Genomic DNA, 9,195 nt, shown 5'->3' with positions numbered 1-9,195 from the left:
TGCATGTAATGGGGAGAAAGTTGGAAAACATTTGTTTACACAAAATACACTGAGAACAACACTTTGGAGAAGAAAAGCACTAGAAAGTATTGCAGCTGTTTAGAGCAATGTTTCAAAATTTGTGACTCTACTGTACAATGTGTATTTCGTTTCATTAACAGCTGCACTCTGCCTTAGCTCACTGCCTAAAATAAACTGTATTTGAATATACACTATTTACACTATATGCAGATAAATATGAATAGTACGAAAATATTACAGTGTAATGTATACAAGATATACAACACTATATACAAATGGGAAGGCGTGCTCACATACACAGCCATTATGCTTAACACTGTGGCTTCCACCCACCACTTGCAGGGCACGAACTGCGCACAGTTGCCGGCGAGGATTTGTTTTTTTCTCGAGTGAAGAAATGTAATCTACATCTCAAAAAAAAGTGTACAACGTTAGCTGTTGTCCCTAAAAAGTGCGACAGACAACCTTCACTTGCTGACGCTGTGCGGCTGTCGAGCAAAATGCCCTCAACAATCCTCGCGTACACTTCACCGCATTCAATGTTTTGCACCGTGTACGTCTCTACATGTTCTTCAACAATTTTCAGGAGAGCAAGAAGATGGCTGCTAGGTACTTTCAAATAGCCCCTCGATTTTGTTTGTAGCTTTGTCAGGTACGCCGGGAGCCCGTCAACAATTCTTGGAACGGCGTTCGTGCGAAGCCTCGGTCTCTCTCGCTGAAGCGACGCGACCACCCCGTTCACGATGTGCTCGTCGGTTCTCACAACGTCGCTAGCATCAAAATGCTTTTCGCACACCCGAACGTTCTTACTTTCGAAGCTGAAACCGCCAGCTTCCAACCGCGGTATAGCTCGCTTCCATTTCTCTCGGAGTTCGGCGCTACTTGGGAAACAGAAGAGCGACGCCTTTTCTTTGTTGCTTCGGTATCCGGAGCTGCAACCCGTCACACAGCACGTCTTAGGCATTGTTCATTCGAATTTTCATGCCGTCCACCTTGAGCACGGTGCACTGGCAGATGAAGTTCGCGTTTCGCTGATGCAGAAACCGCGAGCTGCCACCACACAACGCCGTCGGGATGCCGCCGCGGCCAGTGCGTTTCGCCGGGCGCAGCGGGGCGATGGCCCCCCTAGGACGGCTTGCGCCGCGTAGCGGCCGCTCTTGGCACCATATCAAGCTCTCCCATAGAGTGACGGAGAAGTTTCGTGACCAGAACGGTATTAAGGGACTGTGGCTTTAGAAAGGTTTAGCGAGCGTTGAGCCGCAGTGCCATGAATACAATGAACTTGTATATACCATGAGCCCCGCCGCGGTGGTCTAGTGGCTAAGGCACTCGGCTGCTGACCCGCAGGGCGCGGGTTCGAATCCCGGCTGCGGCGGCTGCATTTCCGATGGAGGCGGAAATGTTGTAGGCCCGTGTGCTCAGATTTGGGTGCACGTTAAAGAACCCCAGGTGGTCTAAATTTCCGGAGCCCTCCACTACGGCGTCTCTCATAATCATATAGTGGTTTTGGGACGTTAAACCCCACATATCAATCAATTGTATATACCATGAATGAACTCGAGGTGGTTAAAAATGGGAAGTAGATACAAAGCGCAAGCCGTAAGAAAGTGTGCGTGTGCCACCTCTCGTTTAGTCCTTGGAATGTCCGCTGGATGGCGGTGCTTCTATATGGGGAATATATGATGAAAAGATGCGAGATGGTGGTACTTGGAGTGTTGAATAGATGGACGAACGGACACATAGACAGATGCATGGATGGACGCATGAACGGACGCCGGGGCGGCTGCATGGACGAACGCAGGGACGGACGCACGAACAGACGCACGCACGGACGGGCTGATGGACGCATGGACGGTCACACTGACAGACGCATGGACGGACGGAAGCAAGAACAAATGGACGGACGAATTCTTCGCCCCACTCTCCATCATTCACTCCGTGGATATGCTGCCATTTTTTTAGATGCGGAGCATCTAATACTCGAGGCTTGTAGTGCGGCGCCGTCCGCAAGCTTCCTCCTCCTTCTTCCACCATCTGTGCATCCCTTCCTCCTCTACACACCGCGCGCGCTTCACTCCTCCACCATCTGTGCACCCTTCCTCCTCTACACACCGCGTGCGCTTCTCCTCTTCACGAACATTCGCTAGCTGTATAATGTAGCGCGCATGCGCCGTCACGCTTCGAGAACATCGGCAGCTGACGCGCGCGCATGCGCCGTCGCGCTTCGAGAACATCGGCAGCTGACGCGCGCGCATGCGCCGTTGCGCTTCTCCCCCTTCTCGAACATTCGACAGCTGACAGTGCATGCGCCGTCGCGCTGTATATATACTCAAGGTCGGCGCTCGCTCGCTCAGTTGCCGCTCGTCGGTTGGTTTGTACGGCGCGTCGACGTCCAAGGTCGCGGTGAAATGAATTCCAACGAATCCACAAACACAATGATCGACGTCCCTTCGACCAGCGCCGCCCTTTCGCATACGTGTGTACGTGTTCACTCCCCCCTCCTACAACCACGTTAACCAATTTAGCCATCGACCCAAGTAAGTCGCAATTTAACACCCCATTTCACAACCACGTTAACCAATTTAGCCATCGACCCAAGTAAGTCGCACTTTAACACCCCGTTAACCAATTATATGCTCCGCATCCTCCTCAGTGTTCCCCCGAGGGAAGCTGCGGGCAATTTTTTTTTCGTTAAGAATGAGATTTGTTGCCGTGTATGCCCCAGCGGCACGCGTGAACTCAAACGCGTTCTTCCAATCTCTTGACGCGTTCCTTTTAAATTCCCAACATGTGGTACTTTTAGGGGATTTCAATTGTGTCTTAGACTCACACGCAGACGTTCGAGGTCCGGGTCGCGGCCGGTCAAACTGGAGTGCCAGAGAACTCGAACGTCTAGTGCAGCAATTGGCATTGAGTGACATTCATCAAAGTGTGCATGGCAGTAATTATGCCTATACTTGGCGTCGAGCAGCGTCGAGCAGCCGAATCGATCGCGTGTATATGCATCCCCAAGTCTCATTACCTACGTTCACGACACCGGGGTAATGTCATTGCCACCGACACCAGTGTACATTAGCGACCATCGGCCGGTTATGTTCTCTCTCCGCCTGCCAGCGGGGACGCCAACAATTCACAGACCATGGCGTCTCGATTGCCGCGTCCTCCAGGACTCTCAGGCTACGGAGAAATTATCGCGAGCGTTACACACATCGCTCATTGGGGCGGATGTAGCTGATTGGGATCGCCTCGAAGAACAGTGGCGCCATCATTGCAGTGTGTCGGGCAGAGGACTTTGCACCCGTATGTCGAAAGATGCGTCATTGTTAATCCAAAAGATACGCATTGCCAATCGAGATCCCAGTCCTTCCACTGTAATGCGGGCATGGCAAGAGGAGCTCGTTGAACGGTACCAACGTATTATGCGCGCTTCTTCACTCTCGGCTGAAGCTTGGCGCTGTAGACGTGCACCGTGTGCGCACCCTGAGGTGCTAAGGTATGCACGAAGAGCTCTGCTTTGTCCACCAGGCTCGCCTGCCCACTCGCTGAACTCTCCCGCCCCAGCTGCTGCGGGTACGCGCGACTTTCAGGAATTCACTCAACACTTTCAGTCAATAGCTCAATCTGGTGCTAATGTCTGTTACCCAGGATCCGTTTCTTCGCATCCTCTGCTAAAAGATTTACCTCATGATTCCAACATGTCAAATGACGTCCTGCTATCACCGCCATCCGATGACGAAATCAAGGGCGCATTAGACGCAATGAAAAAGGGATCGGCCCCAGGGCCTGACGGACTCCCTGCAGAGTTTTATGTACAGTTCTGGCCCATCATTGGTCCAACTATGTCACGCGTCATTCGAAAGTGTTTCCAAGATATTACACTTCCAACCTCTTTCCACAAAGGCCGTATAACACTAGTTCCCTAGAAAGACCCAATGCCCACGCGACCAGAAGATTGGCGCCCTATTACCCTGCTCAATGTAGATTACAAGCTCTTGGACTGATTCGGTGCACCAAAATGTTGGCCATTTCTTGCAACATTAATCGCTCCCCACCAGGTCTGTTCTGTTCCGGGCCGAGAAATACACACCCATACGTGACATCATTCAATACACCATTAGCCGATGTGCGCAAGGACTGTTGGTTTCATTAGATCAAGAGAAAGCGTTTGATTTCATAGAACATGGCTACATACTAAATGTTTTACATGCATACGGATTCCCGGATAAGTTCATTGACCTCATCCACGCGATGTACACTAATTTAGAAAGTACCCTTTACTTTGGTTCCCGTGAGAGTCACGCATTTAGAGTCACGCGTGGGGTCCGTCAAGGGTGTCCCCTCTCCCCAGTGTTATTTATCCTTGCATTAGAGCCCTTCTTAAGGGCCGTTGAACATCACCCGCAGATTCGTGGCTTACCTCTACCCGGTAACACTCAAGTAAAGGTCACTGCATATGCAGATGATATTACTCTATATGTACATAATGAACAGTCGCTGCAGCATGCTCTTGATACGTTCCATGATTTCGGTATTATCTCCGGTGCAAGGTTAAACTTTTCTAAAAGCCAGTATTTTTTCATTGGCAACCCCAGCCGTCGTATCAACATCACGTCACCTTTACAGTGGTCTCCTGAGATTTCAATACTCGGAGTTACTTTCACTGTATTTGGTATACAGGATAGCATCTGGTCATCCGTTCTACAAACTCTTCTAAATGATATCAAAGCAGCCAGGCACTTCGAATTCCCCCTCTTGGAACACCGATACTTAACTCAAACGGTGTACCTAGGAAAATTTTGGTACCTTTGCCGTTCTGTTAAACCACCGCTCCACGTCTGCAGGACAGTGCAAAGCTGCATCAGTTCATTTTTTTGGTCTGGTGGCACAGAATTGTTATCGCGTCCAGCGTTAGCTCAACCGCGAGATCAAGGCGGTTTTGCATTCCCCGACGTTTCCGTCACGGCTTCTACATTGTGCCTCCGCACTCTATTGCGAATACTAAGCAATGATGACATGCCCGCTCAGACACTGGCTCGCTACCATCTAGGGCCATCACTACGTGTCTTCTTTCCGGATAGCCAAATAAACAAAGGTCCCCAATCAACTAAATTACCATCTTTGTATCAAGCCCTTCTGGCATTTCACCGACGTTTGGAAGCTACGTGCCCAGAGATAGAGGTGGCCGATTCTAAAGTGGTGGACACAATGGCCGCCCTTCTACGGCCCTTGGTGCCCCAGCATCGTCAATCTGTATTGAACCGTGCTTGGAAACCAATAACTGCTGCAATGTTGCCAGGGCATCTCAGAGACTTTGTCTGGAGGTTGGGCTGGGGCTTGCTCCCCACGCGAGATCGGTTGCAGCGATGGCAGGTGGTTCGCACTTTCACTTGCAACTGCGTCATGGTAGAGACCAATCGACATGCGACGTTTGAATGCGTGGTTTCCCGCCTTTTTTGGCGTGCGGTTAATGCTGGCTTTTCGGGGACAGGGTGTGCGAACTTTCGTGTCCAACGGCCAATTTCCGCGTAGCCGCTTCTCCGCTCTCTTAATAGTTGCGGGGCTGTTCAGCCTTTGGAGAAACCGATGTGAGGCCGTAGCTGCCAATTGCCGCCGGCGTGCCTTGTGGCCGATACTGGGGAGAATGAGACGAGAGATCCTCGCGTTCCTCTCCGAGGAGCTTTTCTTCCTCGGGGAGCAAGAGTTTCTGCGGCATTGGTCGTGCCCTTTCGTCAAGGTGGAACACGAAAGGATACAACTAATTTTTCGACCGACTTGGTGCTAAGCAGCGCCCGTTGAGTTGTTATATATGATTTCATTTGTTACAAATTGTGTTTCATTTGGATCTATTGTATCGTTATACCCTTGTATCGTGATATCACATTGAATTCTTGTGTACACGTATGCCAACATAATCATGTATATTAGAGCAAATGTCTTCACTGTAACGTAGTGATGTTAGTCGTGAAATATAGATGTGCCGAAGTGTATGTGCCCTGTTACTGGAATGGTATGAAGCCTTTGTGTTCTGTACATGCTGTAAATAATTTTTTTTCTAAACGCAAAAAAATGATAGTGGGGCGAAGCATCCGTCCGTCCATTTGTTCTTGCTTCCGTACGTCCATGCGTCCATTTGTGTGACCGTCCGTGCGGCCATCCGCCCGTCCGTGCATGCGTCTTTTCGTGCGTCCGCACGTTCATCCGCGCGTCCGTCCCTGCGTCCGTCCATGCGTCCATCAGTCCGTGCAGCCATCTGTGCGTCCGTCCATGTATCTGTATGCGTGTCTGTTCGTCCGTCTCGTCAACACTCCAAGTACCACCATCTCGCATCTTTTCATCATATATTCCGCATATCCAGCACCGCCATCCAGCGGAAATTCCAAGTACTAAACGAGAGGTGGCACACGCACACTTTCTTACGGCTTGCGCTTCGGGTCTACTTCGCACCTTTAACCACCTCGATTTCATGGTATGTATTTGTTCACTGTATTCATGGCACTGCGGCTCAACGCTCGCTAAACCTTTCTAAAACCAAGAAGGTTACGCCCAGCGACTATAACGTAGCAACCCTTTCTTGTCAGACAGTGCTCAATATACATGCCAATGGCGGCTACTGGGGAATTAGAGACAGGAGAATTGGGCTTTTAGTTACACGCTGCGAATTTCTTATTGTTCAACAACGCACACGAAAAATCTCCCACCAGCACCACCTTGCTGGTCAAAGCGTAAGACATGTCAAAGCGTAAGAAGGTCAAAGCGTAAGACAAAACGAGGGACGAACGGGTGCCGCTTTAAGGAGCTTCGCCCCTAAAAAACGTCTACCTTCGTCTACCCGCGGGACGGCTTTATGCTCTCCCATAGTAGAGTACCAAGGGCTCTAAATCGTTCACTATTTTGTCTAAGCACACAACTTTGTTTGTGAACAGCAAAAGGGGCTATTGAATTCCGAGAGAAGACAAGCGCGCCAGTTCAAGGAAAAAAAAACTGAGGTAGGCAGGAAACACACATGCCGAAATTGCAAATTTTCGCATTGTCTTATATGACCCCCCCCCCCCTTTTTTTTTTGACGGAAGGACAGAATAATGGACGGACGTCAATGGTAGATGGATGGGGGTACGGCAGGGCAAGGAAGTATCCTAGGACCCATTTTTATTTTTACTTTATATTACGAAATTCCGACGATCGATGATACAGCCAAATTTATTATATATGCAAATGACACCAGCTTATTTTTGCAGAAAACTCAGAATCGAACCTAATTAATAGAGGTAACGAAGCGCTATCGAAAACAAATTACTGGACAACTCAAAACCACTTAAAAAATTAACATTAGCAAATCTAAGGCAATATTGTTTCGACCACGAAACAAGCACGTTCAACTAGCACCAATAACGTTGTATAATGCGGAAATTGAGGTTGCGGCATCAATAAAAAATTTAGGCGTCTATTTTAATGAGCACATGACATGAGATGACCACATAAATCACCTAATTAGTAAACTATCTAGTGCAATAGATGTGATGCGCCGTGTCTCTTTTAAATGCCCTATAAGCATCAATATGTTTTTGTATAATGCTCTATTCGTACCAATACTTAATTATAGATTGCTAGTTTGGGGTACTACTGCAACAGAAAACAATGAAAAGCTCGCAGTTTCAAAAAAAAAAAACGCGCGATTCGATTAGCATGCAAGGTTTATTACCTTTCACACGCGTTTGATCTCTTTATAAGACCCAAGATTGTCCCCTTAAAGTCAATTTTTAACTATAATCTATGTCAGCAGTGTAAACTAGCTTAATAAAAAAAAAACTAGTCCACCCTAATAAATTGTAATATATACAAACCAACAAAAATGGGCAAATTAAAAATGTCGCACTAACTGCGGTCACCAAATGCTTTGTTAAATAGAATCAGTAAAGAGTAGCTTTTTTAACATTCCGGAAATCTCATTTAAATAACTACGGAGACTTTTTGTTACAATATCCTTATCATGAACATGCCTCATAAACAACGCCGTCTGTTTCTTTTTTGTTTCTCGCTGTTTTACAAGGAAAATAATTTAGTCATTTATTATGTTTTTTTATTATGCTTATGGTAGCACGCTACTTTTTTGCATGAAGAATATTAATGTACAGCCGCGACCAAATCTGTGTAGAGCACGCGAACAGCCGGTTTTTGCTATGCGGAGCAATTCAGCATATGTTTAGCACCATGGCACATCTTCTGCTAGGTAAAAATGTATTTGTATTATTTTAAGCCCCAGTAATATTGATCAAGAGCCGTTTAATCTACTTGTTTGATACTGAACCTTGTGACTATCTGCTGTACTCTCTCCTGTAAAAACGAGTTTACTGTACGAGAAAAGACTTGATTACGACTGTAGTTGTTCTCATTGGAGGGTACCCAGTCTTTCGTTCTCTCCTTTTTTTTATTTCTGTATATTTTTATAGTTATATGTATTTTTTTTAAATTGTCCAGTTCATGACACAATTCATTTCAGTCGCTGTAAGAAACATATGTTGGAAAGAGTGGTATGGATCAAGAGCAAATTAAGAGCCTTATTTTTTCTGTTGGTTTATGGCTAATTCATGTGTTTTATTAAGCTGCCATCATCCTTGTCGACAGACTATCTTTAGTACGCATTCTACGTCTGAGCCAAACAATATCATAGGTATTGTAATTAACCGGCGTAGCCAATGGGGAGGCGGGGGAATGTGTAAATAAATTGGCCCACTCCACCCCCACCCCCCACCCCCAAACCGACGTTTTTCGGTTTTGTATGTGCACATTACGCCTGCGCACACAAACATAAAAGAGTGTTTTAACCCTCTAACTAGACAAAAAAGTACTGACTGCGCCACTGTTGGATTTTTATCCTTCCCGCTTGACGGACATTCTATCATCTGAAGTGGCATTCCGTTCTGAGCAGTTGCGAAGCTTTGTACGCTTGCCCACGTAATAGTACGCAGGATTTTTACGACAGCTAGCGCTATCTGTCGAGCAACAGAAACTTCTTCTTGGCCTACCTTCGTGCGCGCTACTTTCGACAGGTGGGGCGACCTGCCTCGCTATCTTATGCTTTCTCATTTTTTTTTTTTTTTTACTGGAGCACAAGCGGTACGAAGCGGGCTCACAAGTGCAGGTGCGGCGTTCAAAATGACTCGGTGCTACCAGGTG

Source organism: Rhipicephalus microplus, chromosome 1 (genome assembly GCF_043290135.1).
Source record: "Rhipicephalus microplus isolate Deutch F79 chromosome 1, USDA_Rmic, whole genome shotgun sequence".
Taxonomy (NCBI): domain Eukaryota; kingdom Metazoa; phylum Arthropoda; class Arachnida; order Ixodida; family Ixodidae; genus Rhipicephalus; species Rhipicephalus microplus.
The sequence above is the reverse complement of the archived record's forward strand: the minus strand, read 5'-3'. Positions refer to the sequence as shown.